Source organism: Puma concolor, chromosome D1 (genome assembly GCF_028749965.1).
Source record: "Puma concolor isolate L17-30 chromosome D1, mPumCon1.1.hap2, whole genome shotgun sequence".
Taxonomy (NCBI): domain Eukaryota; kingdom Metazoa; phylum Chordata; class Mammalia; order Carnivora; family Felidae; genus Puma; species Puma concolor.
In genome coordinates, this window is record NC_141676.1 from 97420965 (window position 1) to 97442460 (window position 21496).

The 21496-nt window shown below is 42.9% G+C and overlaps 1 long non-coding RNA gene across 13 annotated transcripts in view; it reads left to right on the forward strand.

Moving 5' to 3' along the window:
- Nucleotides 1-21496, forward strand: part of LOC147576907 (uncharacterized) — a 279867-nt gene that overhangs the window by 200730 nt on the left and 57641 nt on the right. For 10 of the 13 annotated variants that reach the window (XR_015241264.1, XR_015241267.1, XR_015241271.1 and 7 more), the window contains 3 exons: nt 11674-11760; nt 12204-12293; nt 13061-13142. This is a non-coding gene — a long non-coding RNA (uncharacterized LOC147576907). Of the gene's footprint in view, nt 1-11673; nt 11761-12203; nt 12294-13060; nt 13143-15595; nt 16899-21496 lie in introns of those variants that run through there. The other 3 variants (XR_015241269.1, XR_015241263.1, XR_015241272.1) reach the window with 3 other exon arrangements.

Below are 21496 nucleotides of genomic sequence, written 5' to 3' on the forward strand. Positions count from 1 at the left end.
AGGAGCATTTGAGATCCAGCCCTAACATTGTGGAGAAGGAAGTAAATTCTGCAGAGGTTAGCGATTTGCCCAATGCCAAACAGGAAGGCAGAACAGGACCTAAAGCAGTGATTCTCAAACTTTTACCTTTAGATTAAAAAAAGAAGCAGATTTGTTACTAGGCAGAATCACAGTCCCAGGTCATCTGCATCAGATCAGGGGCAGGGCCCAGGAATCTGCATGATTAGGAAGCCTCCAGGGTGATTTGGCAGCCGGTGGTCCTGAGGCCACACTTTAAGAAACACTAATCTGCAATCTCGGCCTCCGGACAATTTCTTCCCCAAGGACTCTGTTGCCTCCCTACCTTCAAAAACATTCCAAACAGCAACAAGACTCTTTGTGATTCACATTAATGCTCTTATTTCAACAACGAATTCCTGGTTGCCTCATTCGTTGAGTAGTAATTCTTTGACTCGGTAAGCTGCCATCAGGTACCATACAGCTGTGTCAGCAGCTCAAAATACACGGATTAGAACACAGCCCTGCCTCCAAGGAGCCGAGACTTCGCAAGAGGAGTAACAACTATGTCTTGAACATTTGCTTTATGTGTGCTTCATATAGCGTATCGCATGCATTCATCTCCTTTCTCACCTGTAGGCAAGGCTGTACAGAATCACAATATGGTTTGGGAGTTTTTCATATTTATAGAGTCATACCCATGCTCCGCCCTTGTTCTTCCCACTTAATATGCCTTAGAAGTATTTTCCTCGTTCTTTCTAATGGCTACCGAGCATTTCTCAGTATTGATGGACCATCGTGCCTTTAATCATTCCCATATTGATGAATATCCGATTGTTTATATTTTCTCTTCCCGCAAATGATCCCGTGGTGGATTCCAGAGTAAACATTGTTACCCTCATTTTTCCTTGTCCAAGGTCTCACAGCAGCAGAATTGGGATTCAAGGGGAGGCCTGTCTCAAAGCCTACAAAGTTTACTTTCTTTTCACTGTTATGCCTTTTAATAGTTTCGGTGGAAGGGCTTCAGTGCCGGATGAGGTGGGTACTGGAGGATCACCAAAAACCTAGCTGCTGAGGGAACCTCAGGCAGCGTCACCTGGAGAAGTGACAGTGGAGCAGAATCTAGAAGGCTTCTGGACAGAGAGGAAGAAAGCCACTCTAGGAAGAGGTGTTGGCTTATTACAAACCAATCAATCACCTCCTAGAGGAAACCTATAACAACAGACTGGTGGGGAGGTTCATAGAAAAAAGACATGATATGTGCACATCAGGATCTTACAGTATGATTTGTGTGTGTGAGTGTGTGTGCCTGTGAGCACACACACACGTGTGAAAAAACACTGGAGTAATAAGCTACTGAGAAGAATAGAAATAAATGCCTACCCCAGTTGGCAGCTTTGGCAAACGCTTGGAAATGAGGAGGCTGTGGGCCTGAGTACATGGCACGGCAAAGAAACTTACCCTCTTAATAGCTTAGTTCCTCCTCCCGAAATGAACAAAGTACCGTCTCGTCCCTGTCTCGTCCCTGCCTACTTGACGGGGATGTTACAAGGCTTGGTTAATTTCCGTAAATGTTTTGAGCTCCTCTGAGGTGTGTGTTCTGTAAATAGGAGGTATTAATAGCAGCCGTCAGAGCTGAAACAAAAGTGAATCGAGCTGCAGTCACTTGCTGAGAAGGAAACACAAATGCCCATAAAGCATGAAGCCCACGCTGGGTCCATCATCACACTGACCCTTCTTTAAAAAGGCAGCCTGGATCTCACAGAGGAAGGACATCGTGGCAGCTCAGGCCCCGATCTCAAGTGGGAAAATGCAGGAGACTGGCTGGATTTTCCACCATTTAATTTCCCAGCTGATTACTATGATTAAGAGCCCATCTGGCACAACACATTTGTGAGGTATGTGTGTGCGGGGAAGTGGGACTTTAGTGAAGGCCGAGATCTAACAGAAAAAAAAGAAAAGAAAAGAAAACGCGCAGTGGAGCCAGTCCCATTTTGGAGCCCTCTGCTAAGATGTTTAAATAGGAATTTCATTGTATTAGTATTAGTGAGGCCGTGAGGCCATATGCCGTAAGAAAGGCAGTTAGGGAGTGAGTGTTTCTCTTTCTCGAGGCTTTTATGTTAGCTTAGCGCGGATTTGGTGGTGCCTTTGTCTGCCATGGGTCTGGAGGCTGCGAACATGCTAAGAAGAAAATCCAGCTCTGGGTTTTGGTGGCAGCACACCCAATATCTGTACCCATCAGGTCATGGCGACTACGTACGCGGTGGCTGGAGAGACAGACGCACACTGACACTCGCGCACGGGGGTGGCGGTGATAATTTAGGACAGGGGGTACCCTTACTCCTATACCTCCAAAGAAGGCTCTGAGCAGGGGGTGGAGGGAACCATATGTTAAGCCCTTGCATCTTCATGGCCCCTTCAGCGTAACTGCGCTTCCAAATCAATTCACAGGCAAGTCGGTCTCATAAGCACTAATAGGACTCACAGATGTGCAGAAAAACCAAGGTTATGATGCTCAGCTGAACTCCCGGATGGTACTTCCCGTAATTTTCTGTTACCCGGGGGGATCCTGTGTAAACCCATTCCAGACGGGGTTGTTTTTTTTTCTTTTTTTTTTTTTTTTTAATTGTATCTTATTTCTGAGCTCCAACCAGGGCTTCCCTTTGGCGGTCAAAGCTCCAAGTCTCCTTGAAAATTCCTACCTCAAAGGTAGAGGCTCCTGACTCCTGTGGTCACCACTTCTGCCCGGGTCTGCAGGTCCACAAGGAAAACTCATCAGTGACTTGATCTTAATCCCTCACTGCATGGGCACAGGTCACGGAAGAACATCTGGTGGCCCCTGACCTCTCATGTCCGTTTGCCAAATGTATTAAAGCAGGGGTTACTGGAGGACCCATCTGTAGGCTTCCATGGTGGTGGAGGGCTAGGTGGTGGTCTGACTTCAGGAGAACCCGTAAGCCCTATCTATTTTGCTCAAAGAAGGATTGATGACCGCCCCCCCCCCCTCCTTGAATGGTTGGAAGATCTCCATCTTTACAGTAAGCCATTATGCTGAGTTTCTTTGGGCTGGGGCTAGGAGAATGTCTGTCATCTCATCTCAGAAATGTGACAGTAAGTGTGGAGAAGTGTGGCTTCTCCACAGGTTGGAATCAATACCTAATTGCCCTTTGGGAGATTCCCACCCTGTCTCTCAAGAACGTGCATTTCCCAGCCCATAATGCGGCGTTGTGCAGAGAAAGCTAGATCAATAAGAGTGACAAAGTTTCTGATGGGGTCCCCTTAGGCTTCCGTTTCTGAAAAGGGACTTTTACTTTAATTACTTAGACCAGAGACTAATGCTTTACCTTCTTGTAGGGCAGAAGTCCATTAGCGACCCCATGAATTACAGTGAGATCTTGCTTACAATGATAAGGCTTCTTCAGGGTTCAGGTATTTCTGGTGAACTCTGTCTGTTGCTGAGTATCCCGAATAAAGGGCAAGTCTACTGATTTTAGGTCCTGTTCAGCCATAGCTGTCTAACCTCCTAATAGGAGGGAGGCAGGCAAAGTCAATGACGTGGGACGGCAAGTGTCCACATCTCATCATGGCAGCTTCTCCTTGACCATGATTTCCCTCATCTGGGTCCAGGAACCTCCCAAGCTTCCCAGGAGAAACGGTAATGCCAATCTAGACCAGTTGTATCCTCCGGGGAGAAGTCTGTGTTGTAAAATGGAATGCCTCACGTGGATTCTAAGGAGAATCAGATTAGAATGAATGGACTTGGCATCCGGGGCTGCAAAGAAATTGCTGTTTTTCGTGATTTCTCTTGTCTTCAACAGAGACTTAGCGTCAGATTTGCATCTCTCAGTGACTGGGGGAAGAGGATGAGAGTCGGTTTTAATTTTTTTTTTTTTTTTTTTTTTTTTTTTTTACCTTGCTCCGGTAACTTAGAGTGTCCTCTAAAGGTTGTGTGAATAAAATGTGTAAGATAAAAATCAACCCGAACTCCTTTATTAGCTAGAATGTCCACAAATAATATAATAAGAACAGTAATACTTTCCAGAAATCCCCAAATTTCTCACACACAGGCTGCTGAACACCACCTCCCCATTGTCATGAGGAAGACCGGGAAATGTTGACCCAAGAGGAGTTTGGGGTCAATCAGGAACGGCAGCTACTACTTGGTATATGTTTCATCAACCTCCTTTCCCCTTGGCAGTGGTAACTGACCAAATGCTCCGAAAACTCTTTCCTATTGAGATCAGACAGGATTTCAGAAGCCTTTTAAGTTTGTACTCCAGACAGCCCCTAACAGTCCGTCAGAGTTGGCATAAAGGGCTCAATTTTTTCAAAATAAACATACGAAAAAGGTGGCATCTTGTGTTCTTCATGGCATCACTAAAACATTGCAGGATGGGATTTTGGACTCAGTCTGTGGCTTTTGCCAACCTTTTCTGTTTCCAAATCATTTAGATGGGATTCACGATTCAGCTTTCTACCCATCCCACTCAGATTTGTCCATCACCCCCAAAAAAATCACACCCAAAAAATGGGAAGCAGGATCCTGCATTTATGAGCCATCCATGAGGTGATGTCTGGTCCATATTAAATGTCAGAAATAAATAATTGATGTGAGATGAAAATACAGAGATGTGATTATATTATGGATATTAATCCTACCCAAGAATAGCATCTTAACCACTGTGAATACTCCCTGAGGGACACTAATACTTTTTCAATTATACTTTGGTAACACTTGCCTTGGGAGTATGTGGAAAATGTGTAAACATTTTACACAGGACACTTTGAATTCGCTGTCTTCTTCAAATCGTGAATTTATCCTCTCCTCAGTCCTGTCCCATGTGTGAAAACAAATAAAAATTAAGTGAGCAGGAGCAATTACCCCCAGGTAATGGACAGATGGACTCCAGTCCGGGTCTTGATAGACTAACAGCATTTTGCCGAATCAGGAGCCTGTGGCCTGTCACTCATGATCAGGGTTGCAGGAATGCATAGTCAGATTGCCTTGACTAGAATACAGTGCTGGAGACCTTACTCAATCTTAATTGACTTCTGATGCCAATCTCCATTATGAGCATTTGGTGACTTACTCTTTGGGTTTACCCAAGATGGCAGTCACTAGAGTACTTATGGCTGGGGTTTCCTACATCTCAGGGTTATGGGGGGCACACAATGGCTGACAAGTCAGGCAGAATGAGAAAAGGGGCACCATGAAATTCCTTCGGCCCCATCTAGGACCCTCTCGCCGGTGTGGGGAGGGGAGGAGAATCTTCATTCCGATGCTGCCATCACAAAAACACACGAGCTTTGGAAAAACACTTAATTTTCCTCTATGTCGGCTCTCTGCCGTAACGTGGAGTAATAGTACCAACTGGGCTTAGGAGACCGTTACTGAACGATGCGTAAAGCATTTTGCAATCTGAAGCATTAGCTCATAAAAGATGGAGAGGCAAAACATTCTGTTCCTTACCCTGTGTGTGGGGCATCAGCCTGAATTTCAGGGTGGAGTAAGGGAAGGTCACTTTACAAAATGTGAAAAAGATGTGGCTTTTGAGCTCAAGGCTAGACATGAGAGATTTGGATGGCACTACCTGTGTGTGTGTGTGTGTGTGTGTGTGTGTGTGTGTGTGTGTGTATTACACACACACATACCTATACTCATGTGAAAAATCGAAGTTGTATTTCTCTTACTTTGAGATGTGTCTGGGCAGCATTTGAGTTGGCCAGCCACTGTTAATAGGGCTACGTTTCTTCCTGCATCTCAAGGAACGGAGGACTCATTAGAGGTTTTCCAATATGATGTGAAAATCGTGTTTTTTATCTGAGAGTTCTCTGATTGAATTCATTATGTACCCGATGCAGGCTCTCTTCCAGGCCAGCCCATCCGTGTTGATCATTTGTTTATTGCTATCTTTCTTTTTCCACAAAGGATTGGCAGGGTTGGTGGGAGGGCAGGTGGTGCTGTAAATGAAAGATATCTAATATGTTTTCTGTTCTTTTGGGACTTTGAGAAAGCAGCAAGCCACCTTATAAAGGCAGGCGTGGTTTTGGCCATGTAGATGGAGAAGGGTCTCCTCCAACTGCAGGACTAGTGGTTGCATTGATCCTGTAAGTTAGTTCTTCTTCTCTTCGATGCTGTAGGGTCATGGAGTGGCCCAGCAAACATGTCTTCGTATCAGGATCGGGGTAAGGTAACCTTCCCATTCCCAGCAGGCAGGACAAATAGGCCAGCAGGCGACCGGGCAGGATTTCCTGGGCTTCCCGAACAAATGAAAAAAATGCAGGTGTCACTCTCCTGCCCCCGGGGCCAACCAGGTCACAGGGTAATTGCCCAGTGGCCTGCTGGGATAGGCCCACTAGGGTCTTCTCGCTCAAGGTTCATTTTTCATTTTGATTGAGTCATGATGGCTTAGTGCCACAAACATCAGAGGATATGCCTGGTAGGGAAAAGGTCATAAAGAACTCCAGTGATTCCCGCCCCCACCTTCCCTAAAACCCGGGGTTCATTTTCATGGAGTCGTTTGGAAGGGGTGGGCCAGCAGAGCCGGTTGCTGGGTTATGTCTTTTCTCCGCGAATGGCAGCAGCGAAATCTCCATCTTGCTAGTTGAAGAGTCGCCTGGCTGCCTTATTTCAACTGAGGCAGCACAGCCTGCTTTAGCTTTGAAGTGTGAAAACCAAATAAAGGTTGGCAAGGAGAAGAGCTGGAAGCCGCATAGCCTTCTCGGAGCCTGAAGAGACACGCCCAGCCCTGTGCACTGAATGCAGATGCTTTTCCCCAACCCCTTACTCACCCCTTGTCCCGTGTCCACCGCCCCCCCCCCCCCCGGGGGAATTGTGGGCTCAAACAGCAGCAGGCTTGGTTGGTTGCCTCTTACTGGAGCTTTTCTGTTGTGGCTGGTGGACAGACGTTGTGAACTTCTCTAATTTGGGAAGGGACCAAACAGATGCTCGTCCTCCAACTATCTTGGTGTATGTCTTCCTAATCTGCCCGTGACAGCGAGGCACGCGTGCACACGCGCGCACACACACACACACACACACACACACACACACACACACCTGACTTTGCTTTGCCCCAGCACCCTGAGTAATGCTTTAGGCTATTTATTGTCTACCCCCTCCATGTCCTAGGGAAGATTTTAGAAATTCTAATACAGGAGGCTGAGAAAGGAAAATATTGGCTTCCACAGTACAAACATCTCTGTCCTGAAAGGAAATGTTAATTTTCCCCCAAATCAAATGTTGACATATATCAGCTGCTGCTAAAGATGTGTCACTATGAGAGAAGGGTCTCCGCTCGGGAGCCCGGATATCGGGCTGGGGTCTCTCCTCCGAAACGCTAACTGGTTTAGAATCTAAACAGGTTTGGCTTGGAAGTTTTGCGAATAGTTTCAGTTTGTTTTCGAAAGCCCATCTCTCTGGGACACCCTTCCTGAGCAGGGGAGCAGGGAACAGGGTTCCACTTTGTGGAACACACCGTTTCTGCCTAAGCCTGGGCCCCTGCCCTGGTCTCAGCAGTGGTTCAGGCGCTGCTTACCTCTGCCAGGAATACAGGATTTTAACGGGAGGTGGGTGCGGGGAAGGCTAAGGGCACCGAGCAAGGATGTGGTGCTGAGGCAAAGAGAAATTTCCAGCACTAGGTGTCTTACCTGCTGCTTTACTCCATTGCCCCCCAAACACACAGCCTCCGTATTCTCCTCTGTTCAACACCCATGTTTTGAAAATTGCAAATTGAGTTCCCCCACCCTCTCCCTCTGACTAGGCGCGCGCGCGCACACGTGCACACGCACGTGCGCGCGCGCACCCTTTTAACTCGTGAAGTTTGAAAGATGATGATATATACAACCAGCGTGCTTTGCCAGTCTGCACGGTGAAGGCCAAGATTAATGCAGAAGGTTGGTGCAATGTTGCCGCAGAGCAGCGTGATCAGAATACAAGATGGAGCAGAGGGGGGAAGGCCAAGAAATATGTCTGCGCTTGGAGTTTACACGAGTCTCCTTAGCAACTTGTCTGAATTTATTTTTCCCTTAACGTGTGTGGGTTTCTTCCAAACCCGGAGTGAAACGGGAGTTGTAGCTCCTAACAGTCCTCGATTTCTAAGAGGGTGAATCGTTTCAGTGGGTGGCAAGCCCTTCTCTCCCCTTGCCGGTTCCTCTCCCCCCCCCCCCACCCCCCGGGGCCGCTCCCTTCCCTCCCCCCCCCCCCCGACCCCTCCCTCCAGGAGGTGGCTCTGCTCCTTTGCATTGTGACTTTGTGGACTGTTGGGAGCGTTCCAGAAATTCTCATCTCCACGGGGGAAGGAGAGAGCCTGCTTCTGATGGCCACAGCTGTGCAGGTTTCTGCCACAGCCTCGCTGCTTCCTGTGCGTGTAGCTTGTGTGTCACTGCGCCTGTTTCTACGCCCGTGTGTTGTAAAATAGAGAGAAGCCGTCCAGCTCCTTTTCTCTCGACTGTTTCTTGTCATTTTTTTGGTCTTGCTCTTCTCCTTTTGCATCTCTCACCCCTCTCCCCCAACACACACACACACACACACACACACACACACACACACACACAGCATCCTGTAATTCTAATTAGAATATAATATAATTAGAATATAAAGCTATTTGGCAAAAAAAAAAAACAACCCTGACTTTTAGGAATCTGGTATGTTGGATTTTACGGGATTGGGTTTATTTCAGGGGAGACCACCAGAAATAATTACAGTAGTTTTACCTAAAATTGCTTTCCCTTGAAATAACTCTGGGGTAGTACAGTTACTGCCTCATCGGCGCCGATATCGAATATAAATCTTAATATTTCTCCTTCTTTGCCCCCTCCCCTTTTAGAGTTAGGGGAAAAAAGAAAAATGAAACCTGGCCAAAAGACGTTAAGGTTTGATTTTGGCTCTTTTACAAACAGATGTTGCCTGTCATTCTATTGTTGTTAAGCAGGTACCAGATTGGAGCTAGCAGCAGTGTGTGTGTGTGTGTGTGTGTGAAAAAGAGAAAGAAAAAAAGGAAGTCTGGGGGAGAGAAGAGAGAGTGTGTTGGGTGGACAGGGGGCTGAAAAGCAAAAAGATTGATTTCAGGACGAGTTGACAGCAAGAAGTAGGTGATGCAGATTAATACTTTTTTCCCCCCCCCAAACTCCAACGTGGTAGCAATGGTATAAAATCGTGCTCTATTTGGCTGTTTGCTGTTTCGAAGAAAGAGGGAAAGGTGGAAATCAGTCGACGTGGAGAGCCTTAGCTGGGAAAACCTGGCCTCTCCTAGGCTGAAATGGAGGCGATTGGTTGGGTGTTCAGATGTTCCCTCTGAGTAAATGCAAACCCTCCAGTAAGGCAAAGGTCTTTCTGTGTGAGCTGAACTTAGTTTCTTGCGTTTGGTGTTTGTAGGCATCCTGGTAGAGGCTCCGGGGCTCCCTTGTACTTTTCCCAGAACAAGCATCCCATTGTTAGAGTCCGGGTTTTAAGGACATCCTGACTCTTTACATATTGCACATCTCTTTTCTCGCAGGATCCAAGTGATTTTCTTCTCGGTTCCTTACCAAGCCTCTCTGCACCCTCACTTAATTCGCAGCTTCCTAATCGAATTGTGGGCTGCTTTCTCAAAAGCAAAACATAGCTTTAAAAGAAAAGTGTTAACATCGGCTGGCATATAGGAAACCTTGTGCAGCATGTAGTTCATTTATCTGAAAGAAATGACAGACATCTGATTTTTAAAAATATGTATCTCCTGTCTCCATATCAGAATCCGGGTCTTCTGTATATGTATTTTTTTCAAATTGTGGTTTAAGAAACCTTCCTGGCTTTATTAACAATCTAGCTAGAAAGGAAGTTGTAGGCTGGCATCATTGTTTGCATTTTAAAAAAGGAGGAAAAATTGTCATCCTAAGCAAACTTCTTGCTTTCAAAAGTGAAAGTAGTCTCCTTAGCCAGCTGCACACGAAATAACTTGTTACTGGCAGCCTCTTTCTCTTTTGTTTCGTCGGGTGTGTCAGAAGCTAATTTGCCTCCACTTTCTCACCCTTAAATGGTTGATCTCTGTTCCGCTTCTATCCAGGGCGAACCTCGAGTGGGTTCAAGATGGTTTGAGGAGCGGGCTGCTTTTTTGTCATTTAAAAACAACCTGAGGGCATCTTTTGTTTCTGTCCAGTCTTTCTTATTCTGTCCCACCACTCTCATGTCTTTGTTCTTTGGTGGACCTAGCCATACTTCAGTTTTCATTTTCCATAAAATACTAATTTTTTTTTAATGCGGGGGGGGGGGGTGATAGGAAGATTATCAATATCAATTTCTAGTTTTCCCTGCTCCCGAAAGGAACACGAAAACGAATGCGTTGCCTTGCCAGTCCCCTCCCAACTGCTCCCTTCTGGTCAGTTTTTCCTGGGCAGAGTAGAATTAATTCTACCTAAGCTAGCTGGCTTTGGTGCCGGTGCCTTTGCACCGCATACTAGAGAGCCGCTCCCACGCCGGGTCTGGCGTCCTGGTGGCAGTATCGCAGGTGGATGGAGCGTGGTGTGACGCGTGGCACCAGTGAATCACTCTTGGGGCAGCAGTTGCTGGATGTGCCTTTTTTGTTGTTGTTGAGGTGATTGGATCCTTCCTACAGAAAACGAGGGCTGCAGAGGGTGAGAGAAAAGACATCAGGAAAACAGAAAACCCATAGGGAGACCAAAGACTAGCTGTCGCCCCTGCCTCATGACGAATGCCAAAGGGTAGATTTGAGTCTTTTTTTGTTCTTTTTTGTCTTTTCATTTCTCCCATCCTCTCTCTCTCTCTTTCCTCTCTCACTTTCTCTGTTTCATTCTCTTTCTTTCTTGTTCTGTTTCTTTTTCTTTCGCTCTCTGCCTCTGTTTCTTTCTTCCTTCCTTCCTTCCTTCCTTCCTTCCTTCCTTCCTTCCTTCCTTTTTCTTTCTTTCTTTCTTTCTTTCTTTCTTTCTTTCTTTTCTTTCTTTCTTTCTTGTCTTTTCCTTTCTTTCTTTCTTTCTTTCTTTCTCTTTCTCTCTTTTACTCTTTTTCTCATCTTTCTTTCTCTTTTTCTTTCTTGTCTTTTTCTTTCTCTTTCTCTCTCATCTCTTTTTCTTTTTTTCCTCATCTTTCTTTCTCGTCATTTTCTTTCTCTCTTTCCTTCCTTCTTTTCTTTCTTTCTTTCTCTGTCTCTCATCTTTTTCTCTTTCCTTTTTCTCATCTCTTTCTCATCTCTTTCTTTCTTTCTTTCTTTCTTTCTTTCTTTCTTTCTCTCTCTCTTTCTTTCTTCTTTCTTTCCTTCCTTCCTTCCTTCCTTCCTTCCTTCCTTCCTTTTTAAAAAGTTCAGTTGAATTTTTCTGTCCCCTCAGGACAAAGGAGGTCTGCAGAAAGTCTGTACAAGACGTACATCTTTAAAAAAAAAAAAAAAAAAAAGGAGGGTGGAGGGCAGGGAGTCTTTCTGTTGGTGTCGTTCTGCTGACATCACCATGGATTTGGTGTTCAAGTCCACAGGCAGGCAAAACTCAAATACATTTTCCCTTTTGCAAGCAGCTGCACAGTGAGTTTGCCTTCCATTAGTAAAGGAACAATGAAGGAAAAGCAAACCCAGCGTCTAAAACATGGCCAATGAAAGAACGTGGGAAAGGAAGCCAAGAATCCTGCTGTGGTGGAAGAGGGGATAGACTCATGAATTCTCCACAATAAGATATTTTACTTCTTTTTAACAGCCCCATCAGCAGAGAGAAATAATGACTCCCGAAACAGTTCACAATCAAAAGTTAAAACGATGTTTCAGTGATGCTACATCATGCCAGGTAATGATCGCCCAACTTGATTGTACCTTGACCATTCTTAATTATTGATAGCCTGTCTCTTAATCATGTGTAGCAAACGAGCGGTTTGGTATAAAACATGGGAATTTGTGAGTATTTTAAGACCTCACATTCCTGTTTAATCTTTTTTTTTCTGGTAGAATCGTTCTCAGGGTTTGTCGATAGCCAGGGAAATTCCAGGAAAAATGTGAAAGTGACTTATATGCAGAACCTTTGTGTCCTGTATAGTTCTGGAAATGAAGTAAAAATTAGGCTGCCCAGTGTTTTTCTCAGATTATTTTTATGTCAAGGTTTGGGTGCCCTTTTACTCTTATTCTGGTGTTCATTCTGATTTAGCTTTTAAACAAGATTTGGGTGGCAACAAGAAACGAACCAAAAAAACAAACAAAGAGCCTTGATCCAGTTAAAATAATTTTATTTTCCAGACACAGGGCTAATGGTTTGAAGATACTGGCCTAGTAAGGTGGCAGCGAACTTAAAAAAAAACAGGATTTCTAAGGAGTTACTTTTTTCAGGTAATAGCGTTTTCCTAGAACTTTCCCAAACCTTCCATTTCCTCAAATACTGCCCATTTTTAGGGCGTGCCCGAATGATTTAATTATGAAGCATAATTGCATTTTAAACTCGATTTTTAAAACTAGCAACCGTTTTTATAATATTCATGGCGAATGAGTAGATCGGACATGGCATTCAACTGTATGGAATTCAGCGGAAAAAACGTAAAGTTATTACTGTTAAAGTAACAGTGCTTACTTTCTTTTGACAATGATTTAGGCTGAACTCATTTGAAACCATCAGGCACTGTCCTGTCCTTAAACTCCATGGCTATCTTGGGTAATTGAATATAAAAATGTAAATATTAGAAGATTGTCTCTAAAAAGCCTACCGTGCGCTCTGAATTCCTGGAAGATAGAGCTTCTGTAAATTGCATCATAACAATATTGACATTTCAACTTCAGTCCTAGATTGGTAATACTGTATGGCGTGTAATGGAACTCTCCCTGTACATGTCTAGTGGCTAAGATTTGAGCTCAGCTCTCATGCTATAGGTAGTTTCCTTATAGTGTTATTGCAGGACTTTGTGCCACTTAAAAAGGTTTAATAACATAAATGATATATCGCTTGATAAATTACCTTACCCTGATTTGCCATTGTTCATAAGCATCAGCCTACATTTTCCAACTTAATTACGAGTATTAATATGTAAGAGAGCCCTACAAAACCTTGCTTAATAAAGCAAGCCAAAATTTCTTCTGAAAAGAACATTTCTTTTCCTCCTTAGCACAGAGAAGCTTCTTGAAGGAGGTATTCAATTCATATTTTGGAGAAGCTTTCTACCTCCAAACAAACCACACTGCTAGGAGGTCAGTATTTGACTTAATTCTTTTCCCCCTGCAATCTAGGCATCTTCTGATTTGTTTTTTGTTTTTGTTTTTTCTGAAATTAAAACTGTGGATTGTTTGGAAGCTAACAATACAAACCGTTTGGAAGGAATAGCTTCTCTCTGTCCTATATTTACCAAAGAGAGAGAGAGAGAGAGATGCCCCCAATGAAAACATAGCATTGTGCTCCTTTCTGTGGGCTTTGAAGGTACACATTTATGGAGACGGCTCTAATTGAATGACTAACTATAACACTTTGACAGATCGTCTTTCATTCATTGCTAACAAGTACTGCATTACATCTTTGTAATGAACATGAAAATGACAGTTAGCCCTCATCACTCGGGAAGCCTGGGCCGATTCCTTCCTATCTGAGTGAGAGCTCCTATGTCACCCGTGTTCCAGTAATCCTGAACAGTGTGCAGGGCACCCATCCTCAAATGCCTCTGGTCATTTGTGCCTTTGTCAGAGAGAGATCAAAGGAAGAGCAGAGGCTTAGAGTTTATTTTAAAATCTTTCATTTTAGAAAGGAAAGGAGCATTTTAAGATAATAAAATAAAGCAAAGACCCCTCGGAGGTGATTGGTTTGGATCCTACTTCTTTCCACTTGCTACCCTGTTGTTTCTTTGGATCTCAAAATCAAGCCATGGAACTGCAACTAAATTCTCAGTCTGGGTAACCTTCACGGCACCAGTGGGTGTTTCTGTTTCATTCAGTCCTGATGAAACAGACAGACGATGAGGTATCTGTGAATGGTCGCATCTCAGTCCCTGTTGGCTCTGCCATTGGTTTAATGTTCTCTTGTTTTCACCTTGCAGGTCATGTACATAAGGGCCTGCTCTTTTCTCTAAATAGTCCCCAAATCCAACTCTGTCTTTTCCCAGATTCTTGAGAAAGGCCGGAATGCTCACATGTCGAGACAAAGGAGAGAGTTTTTTTTTATGAGATCCAGGATCTATAGACACTGCTAACAAAAATTAAAAAGGCGTCTTTTTAGGTCATGCCAAGGACGGTGGCGTGTGTTTTTCCCAGTTATCTAGGGAGGGGGATTATTTTGCTTTCCATCATGTGTCCTAGAAGTGCTTATGATTAAGACCGTGTCTTCCGTAAAATTCATAAAGGAAGCCATTAATGAAGCTTCGTTGCCTTGGATTCCCATTCTTACATGTGGAACATTGGTTTGGGAGAAGGAATGTTATATTGACAAATGAAATCATTTCTATTTGTAAGAAGGCCTCAGAAACAGGTCCGTTGTCACATCCTTGAAAAGTTTTGCGGGGGTTGGGGTGGGGGACAATTAACGATTTCTTTTCCACTTCAAATTTTATAAAATAAGCCCAAACTTGCTCTGTGTTCATGTTTGTACCAATAGTGGGGGTGGGGTGGAAACAAAACCATAAACTTTTCCTAAAGATGAGTCTTTCAATTTAACGTAGCTAGAAATCTCTTCCAGAAGACTTTTCAGAAAATACTTAGAAGCCCGTTGGTGGTGCTTGCCAGTTTATTCTACCTGTTTTCCAGAATGCAAATAGAAAAGAAAAAACTCAGCATCCTTGTTCATGTAATTACAGGCATTTAAGAGGAAGAACTTCCATTGGGGATTTCATGTGTTTCTCTCTTTCTCTCCCTCTCTCTCCTGCTTATAATTTGGTACCACTTTGCCCAGATTTCGTGTTAAGGTCTGAATAAATGAGTCTTCCATAATATTAAACAGTAACCTGATGAAATTTACATAAAGCCCAGTCTATCTGTGGAATAAGTAAAAACAGAAGGACCTGCATGAGGGATAACACTGAGGATGCTGCTTAGCCTTCGCAGCAAAGTTTCTTTCTTTCTTTCTTTCTTTCTTTCTTTCTTTCTTTCTTTCTTTCTTTCTTTCTTTCTTCTTTCTTTCTTTCTAAGTTTATTTATTTTGAGAGAGAGAAAGCACATGTGTGATCAGGGGAGGGGCAGAGAGAGAGGGAGAGAGAGAATCCCAAGCAGACTCTGTACTGTCAGCGTGGAGCCCAACGTGGGGCTCAATCTCACAAACTGTGAGATCGTGACCTGAGCCAAAATCAAGAGCGAACGTTTAACCGACTGAGCCACCCAGGTGCCCCTAACCTTTGCCCTTCTTTTTTCTATTATTTTTTTAAAATAAAATTTATTGATTTGGGGAGAGTGAAAGCAGGGGAGAGGCAGAGAGAGGAGGACAGAGGATCCGAAGGGGGCTCTGCGCTGACAGGCTGACAGCAGCGAGCCTGATGCGGGGCTTGAACCCATGGACCGTGAGATCATGACCTGAGCCGAAGTTGGACGCTCAACCAATTGAGCCACCCAGGCGCCCCTGACCTTTGCCCTTCTAAGAGCAGGATGAATTCTTCCAATTTGGGGCATCAAGTATTAGAATGGCAGAATCTCTGGTTGGATTAATGGCTTTAACATTTTATTTTCAGACATCTCAGACCCCCAAACGAGAGAAGATACTGAGGCCTGTTGCCACAAACCCGTAGATCCGAACTTGTGGTGATAGTCCACACAAGCTTGTGTCTATAGGTATGTGTCTGTTAGGCAACCTCACAGACCGCGCGTGGGCTTTGCCTGTATGCCACTTGATTCCCCTTCCGATCCCTTTAATCCCCCCTCTTCTCCTTAGGGTCCTTTAAGAGTGGTAGAAATGGAAAGAAGGGCTGATACGGAGGAAAGAGACCTTTTGTTCTGAGATGGATGGGACTCTTCACTGGTGAACTTATAAGCTTGCGCTCAATTCCCTTAGCTCTTGTAACTCTCCTCAGCTATCACATTAAGAGACCAGGCTTGCCGGTGAGGCAGCAAGAATTTGGGTGACTCAGACAGCTTACTGTTGAGTGGTGAGTAAATAGACATATAAAGGAGGGTCTCTTATTTTCTGGAGGCCTAATTGTTTTGAAAGTCACTATTATCTTGTGGGGAAACTGACAGAAGCTTGTGTACAAGACCCATCGCACCCCGGTTGGACTTGTACCTTGTGGCAATTCTTTCTTCCCCATTGTTCTCGAATCAGTCCTTATCGTTTAAAATAAAATTAATGGGGGGGGGGCACAATGGATTGCTTAAGTATTTATACTTCTGTAAATAGCCTGCACTGTAAGAAAAAAGAACTTTTTATAAAAAAAGAAATCGCCTGTTTAGGTCTAACTTCATATTTGGCCAGAGTTGTATTGTAAGTCTTCACATGTTTTAAGAGGCTGGAATGAAAATAATTTTATCCCCTTGCCTCTTAAATGTCACCATTGTGCCAGGATTGGAAAGCCAAACTGACCACAGATCAAAGCAAAAGTGGCTATATTTGTCTCATTCCAACAATGTGAGCTGAAGAGTCTGTAAACAGAACCCAGGGTGAAAAGTTGATCAGATTTGGATGACTCTTAAACTTTTGCATTCCCTTTTTGTCAAACATGGTGCCGAGAATTCCCTTAAGACTTGTGTGTGTGTGTGTATGTGTGTGTGTGTGTGTGTGTGTGTGTGTGCAGACTCTTCTATCCACCGAGTCAATATAAAGCAGTTATTGATTTACCATCAACAAGAAGCTTGAAATTCAAATGGTAACATTTCATTTAACACTCTTTCCTCTTAAGATCCACACTCTTCCGGGATAGTAGAACTCGTTCTATTAAGTATATAAAAATGAAATTTTGTATGTTGGAATTGGGAAGATCTCGATATAGATCACATATGTTTAAAGGGGAGAATAAACAGTTTGCCAGTGCTGTACCCAGAGGATATGGCGGGCATGCATTTCCTTTGTGTTTGCTTGGCATTGCATCGAGGAGGGTTGTAGACCTCAACTTTCAGCTTGCCAAGAAACCATTACTTTATTATGGAATGATAGACCATTATAGCCCGAAGAGAAAGATTGTCCCCATTGGTGTGTATCATGTCTAACTGTTTGCCCAAGGCCTTTATCCACTCATTAAGCAAACAATCTACTTGGTTGGTTTTACCTACTTCTTTGAAGTGGTTGACTTAGAACGGATAAGCTGCCAGCAAATTAAGCTTGTACCTTCCCTGGATAAATATGTATTTAATAAAGGCAAAATCACATCTCTACACATCATCCCTTTAACCTGCCATTAAAGTGTGTTACCAGGGGGCCAATGGAGTTCATGAACCCAAGGAGACATTAGCTGCCTATAGTCTCTGTAGAGAGACAACAGAAGGACCACAGGATGGCCGCTAGGTGACTGCCAGGTTGTTTGCTTTTTCTTTCTTTCTTTTTTTAATTTGTTTTTTTTTTTTTTTTTTTTTTTTTTTTTTTTTTTTTTTTTTTTACTGCTTATTTATTTTTGAGAAAGGGAGAGAGACACAGAATCGGAAGCAGGCTCCCGGCTCCTGGAGCAGGCTCAGCACAGAGCCTGACACGAGGCTTAAACTCACAAACTGTGAGATCATGACCTGAGCTGAAGTTGGAGGCTTAACCAGCTGAGCCCTGTAGGTGCCCCCGCCCCGGGTTGTTTCTTTTAAGGAGGCTTTTAAAACCCATTACCCCAAGTAAAAAGAGTACACAGAGAAGTCAGTCTATTCAAAGTTTCTAAAAGACTGACGATATTATTATTTGATTCATCGGACTAGAAAATATTCTAGTGGAAAGCCCAAAGCACCTGGACAGTGGCCACAAGAAACAGGATATTAAATATTTTACATGATGATGCAATTCAGTGTTTTTCCCCTCCTTCCATGTTCATGAATGAATGGTCCTGTAGATATTAATTATTCCTTTGGGTCTCCCTCAGAGTGGACCAAATATTGTACAGGAAGCTGCAGAAACTAAAATGATTTCAAGTTTTCCCCAGAAAGACTCTAAAAATATATTTCAGTAGTCATTATTGCGTGGAGATATAGAGAGAATGAGTATAAAAGAAAGTAGATTTATTAAAATCTTCAAATCATCAGGATCCAGATATACTTCTTAAGCTGTCTAACCCCAGGATATAGTTTAGTTTTTAAAGAAAAACACAGAAAATTATAATTCTTATTACAAGAATTGCTTTTGAGAAAGCAACTCAACCCTCACTACCAGAGACTGGGGAGAGAGGGGAAGCTAATATTTAGTTTTAAAAGAGTTTCTTGGGGCGCCTGGGTGGCGCAGTCGGTTAAGCGTCCGACTTCAGCCAGGTCACGATCTCGCGGTCCGTGAGTTCGAGCCCCGCGTCGGGCTCTGGGCTGATGGCTCAGAGCCTGGAGCCTGTTTCCGATTCTGTGTCTCCCTCTCTCTCTGCCCCTCCCCCGTTCATGCTCTGTCTCTCTCTGTCCCAAAAATAAATAAACGTTGAAAAAAAAAAAATTAAAAAAAAAAAAAAAAGAGTTTCTTGTTTTTATTCCAAAGTTAATAAATGAATTTTTCTACATGGGAAGAAAATGGTATGTCTGGGATAGAATTAACTTTGAATTTTAAGTTAATATGATTTCTTATTTTTCAATGTGCTTACCAATAATTCCCTACTATTTCTTAGGTCCTGTGGATCTTTGTCTGCTGACTATGGTATTTAAATACCTCATCTGATGTCCCCTAGCCTCTCCAACTAAGATTTTTTTTAAAGTTTTATTTATTTAAGTAATCTCTATACCTAATGTGGGGCTCGAACTCACGACCCTGAGATCAGGAGTCACATGCTCTTCTGACTGACCCAGCCAGGCACCCCTCTAATTTAGGTTTTTAAAGCTTCTCACGCCTGTCATAGTGCTGAAATTTTTACAGAGAAGTCAATACGAATGACTCTTAAAACATTCCAAAGATTTATTAACACCGAACATGGTGCTCAATAAAGCATAAGTTAGAATAAGGCACCTTGTTTATTTTGGTAGAGCCCAAAATTGGGAGATTCATTCACTCCTTCATTCAACAATCTTTTGTGAATGCTTACTATATTCAGTGTTCTGTGAAACGGTGAGGATATGACTCTGACTTCACAAAAATGTTTATTTGGTCAGGAGCCCCTTTGTGGTACTGCATGTCAGTTATACTGATGCATATTTAATGAATCACATGGTTTAATCACGCTAGCTGTCCAGCTTCCCAATACCTAATCGATGCAGAGTATGTTTACTAATGAGGGGCCCCTCCTTTTCCATCATCTCAGGCACTTGTAACATTGTTTCAAGTTCATCCTCACTGTCATTTGAGGGGATTGCAGTGTTCAACAGACCGAGAGTCTGTTGGCGTGTATTCAGAATACCTTTGGAATATATTTTTTAAAGTTATAGAGTACTGTCGATTCTCTATACCTAAAGATCTATAACTACTGTTCTTCTATAAATGCCACTTTATTTTATGTTTTACTTCCTCCTTTCAATAAGACTTTTATGACATCATTCCATATCATAATTGCATGTTGTTATTGCACGCCTACAAATATTTACACTAATTATGTAATGAGCCATAATTGCACTAATACATGATAATGGGCTAAAATCAGTGTAAATAAACAAGGAAATTCACACAACCAAAAGAGCAGGGTATTGAAAACCATTAGTATTCTAGCAGCAACATCTTTTTGTCTTTGACCTCTAGAAAAATATGAATTTTTCTATCTCCAGATATTTAAAAGCTCTATCAGCTATACATTTAGGCCAGTATACTAGCATTCTGGTACATGGAATCTTACCCTGTCTTTGTTCTATCACCTCTGGCTAACTGTTACTGGTTCCTCCATTGCCTTGCTTCCAACTCATGAGGTTATATCTTGACAGTGTTTACGGAATCAGGCAAACAGTCAGTGCAAGGAAAATGAAAGAAATTCAAATGGAAACAAAAGAAAATGGCTTACATTTTTTTACAGTGTCCCAGTGAAGATGATATCATACACATAATTGAATATCTAGAGAGAGGACTCTCAGATACTCCTTGAATTTCCATATGAGATCCAGGACTTAAGGCAGACTGGCCAAATTGAATTCAGCCATTCTGTGATTTTATTTTATTTTTTTTTTACCTTACTATGAAGTTACAATAGAAGTAGAAGGACAAGAGACATGACATAAAAATAAAAATCACCTGGCCCTTATCTTTAGGTTCATTCATACTCCCAACTTTACCCATTCATTCATATACTTCAGCTTATAAACATATTTTTAGGTCTCTACTAAGTGCCAGGTAATAGGTGTGCAGTTAGGATTAAATTTGCAGGGGTGAGTAGAACAGCCCGTCTTCAAATAGGTCAAGGTATAGTAAAGGAGACAGATAGGTAAATGATAATGCAATAGTGTCAGGGTTAAATTAGGAATGTGTGTATGGAATTATGAATGACCCAACAAGAACGCTTTGAATTGAGGCTAAGGATGAGTGGGAGTTTGCTGGGTAAGACCAACTTCCCGGTCTTTCCTCCAAACCAGGTAGCACTGATCTAAGAGAGGCAGCCTCCTCCAAAAAGGCAGCCCCACTCCCTGATACCAGCATCAGGGAATGGGGCTGGAAAAATTGAGAAAACGGTCTCTCTCCAGGTCAGTGCAGCAGCATGATGAAACATGAACTGTACATCATTTGGATCTTTGTTTTTTTTTTTTTTTTTTGAATCAGCACCCTAGAATTATTACTCTTTTATTCCCCATGTGCTTAGACACTCCTCCATCTCAAAATGCCTGGGCCCAGCTCCTGTGTGGAACAACCTTTACCAGGCAAACACCAGAGTCTAGCTAAGCTATAAGGAGAGGTGGCCATCTACAGACCAGAGAGCAGCCTTCACGGGGTTGTACAAACCTGATCAAAGAGGAGTTCACATGGAAATGGGAAGCCATCGAGCTTGTAAGAGTCTTTCTTGCTGCTCTTAGCATCAAACTGGGATAAAGGATATAGATAAAAGATAAAGGAAAGACCCAGTTTAAAAATTAAAAGCAAACAGGGAAATTCACTGTGTTCCTTTATAAAGAAAAAAATTCAGTCTATACATTGCTAAGTAAACTGTTGGGGACAGAATTTCTTTAAAAAAAAAGTGCTGAGACAGTCAACTCTGGAAGGAGGGGGGCTTTCTCAGATATGCGAATTATGTAACATGATGAATACTGTTGAGCGAATATTCCCCGTAGCTTCTATATTATTTTTCCATCTCTGCTTTGCTCACAAACCTGTTTCCTGTAACTTTTCACCATGTTTTGGCTTAAGCTCTTTCCCCTTGTATACCTTTAGAGATCCCAGTTGTCCAGTTTCACAATAGAAACATTTGTTTTCCTAACTCTTTTTCCGGTTATTCAAGTTTAAATATTGGTCTACTTTTATATTCTGTTAACAGATACTGGAGGACATTAGCTTGAGCAGAACAAATGCCGTTATGTAACATTACCCTAATTTTCAGGCACAAATTACAACAAGAAAACCAATCCTA